Source organism: Cebus imitator, unplaced genomic scaffold, assembly GCF_001604975.1.
Source record: "Cebus imitator isolate Cc_AM_T3 unplaced genomic scaffold, Cebus_imitator-1.0 Scaffold76, whole genome shotgun sequence".
NCBI classification, from domain to species: Eukaryota; Metazoa; Chordata; class Mammalia; order Primates; family Cebidae; genus Cebus; species Cebus imitator.
Window position 1 is genome coordinate 6,685,896 of NW_016107391.1, and position 1,897 is coordinate 6,687,792.

Sequence of the window (1,897 nt, forward strand, 5' to 3'; positions counted from 1 at the left end):
TTGTAACACATTTTAGAACCCCTAGGCCGAAGAATATTGAGAGAACTGGCAGCTAGAGTGGAGTTGCCCAACCCAGAGGCAAAGGTAGACTGAAAACCATGGGTCAAGAGAGGCCGGGCTGCGAGGGTGAAACCACTGACCTTGTTGAATTGGGGCCTGGCTCTTTGGAGGCTCTGCTAGGCAAGAAGGCCAGGGAGAGCAAGGGAACTGGAAAGCCAATGACTGGCCACTTTCTACAGCTTGCGCCAGGTAGAGCAGAATGCGGGGCATCTGGGCGTCTAACACCAGCCTCCTGCTCTGCCCACTTAGACACTTAGAACAGTCTTCACCTTTAAACATCTCCACACCATTCTCTGGTAAATTTATTTGTCAGTTGCTAAGTTCCCATTGGAGGGTGGTGGACCTTCTCAGATACTCCCCAAAGCAACTGCAAAGGATGAGTCAGGGAGAATTTCAGCCTTATTCTCGGTTCCTGGGATGTTCCCCCAGAGACTCCAGGACATCAAAGACTCAGTTCTGTTGCCCTTAGGACCAGTGGGGAGGAACTGGGACATGGGCACAGGGAGCAGGACGGGGGCCCAATGCATGACCAGGAGCATAGCACAAATTCCCTGATCCAAAAGAAGGACAAAGGAGTGAGCCCTCCTTCCTTATAAATAATTATAAGTGAAAGTAGGCATTAGTAATAAGAATCTATGTCCTTTACTAAGTTCTAACAAAATGCCGGGCATTTCCTCCCGACCTCCTTCATTCAGAGGCAGATATTACTATTTCCATAGCAATTTAAGAGCCCACACAAGTGTGTATAGGTTGTGGGTTTTCTTTTTTGGTAACTTGTTATTTTAATAAGTTTTAACTTTCAAAATCACTTCAAGAGTAGTAAAAAGAATTCCTAAATATCCAGATTCCCAAATACCCAGTTGTTCATGTTTCCCTGCCTGTGCTTTATTATTCTATCTGTTTCCCGACAGACAGACAGATGCCCACTTTTAAAAAGACCGAACTATGTGAGAGGAAGCTGCAGACAGCATGACACTCAGCCCTAATACTTCAGTGTGTATTTCCTGAGAAAAGGGCATTCTTTAACATAACCTTAGTACTATGATCAAAATCAGGCCATTTAACACACAATGCAGACACAATGCTATCATCTCACACCTGGTCCATATTCAAGATTATCCATCCCACTGTCCTGGTCATGTCCTTCACAGCTACTTCCCCCAGGCCAGAATCTAATTCAGGATCCCCCAGCTGGATTGGAGGCTGTCCTATCTTCTATCTCCCATTCTCTTGTCTTGGTGATAAAATAATTTGCTGTCATCTCTTTATTCTCCATTCACTTGGATTAGTACTTCAGCCTTTCTTCGTTTTTCATGACCTTGACATTTTGGGGAAGTACAGACCAATTATTTTGTGTAATGCTCCTAATCCTCATCAAGATGACTTTTCTATTCTTTCCTCCTAATGACATCCAGGTTATATGTTTGGACAAGAGTACCAAAGAAGTGATGTGTATCATAACAGAAGGTACTTGATGCCGAATTGTTCCATGTTGGGGATGTTAAAGAGTGATGTGTATCATATCAGAAGGTACTCGATGTGGAATTGTTCTATGTTGGGGATGTTAAAGAGTGATGTGTGGCCGGGCGCGGTGGCTCACGCCTGTAATCCCAGCACTTTGGGAGGCCGAGGCGGGTGGATCACAAGGTCAAGAGATCAAGACCATCCTTGTCAACACGGTGAAACCCCGTCTCTACTAAAAATACAAAAAATCAGCTGGGCATGGTGGTACATGCCTGTAATCCCAGCTACTCAGGAGGCTGAGGCAGGAGAATTGCCTGAACCCGGGAGGCGGAGGTTGCGGTGAGCCGAGATCGCGCCATTGCACTCCAGCCTG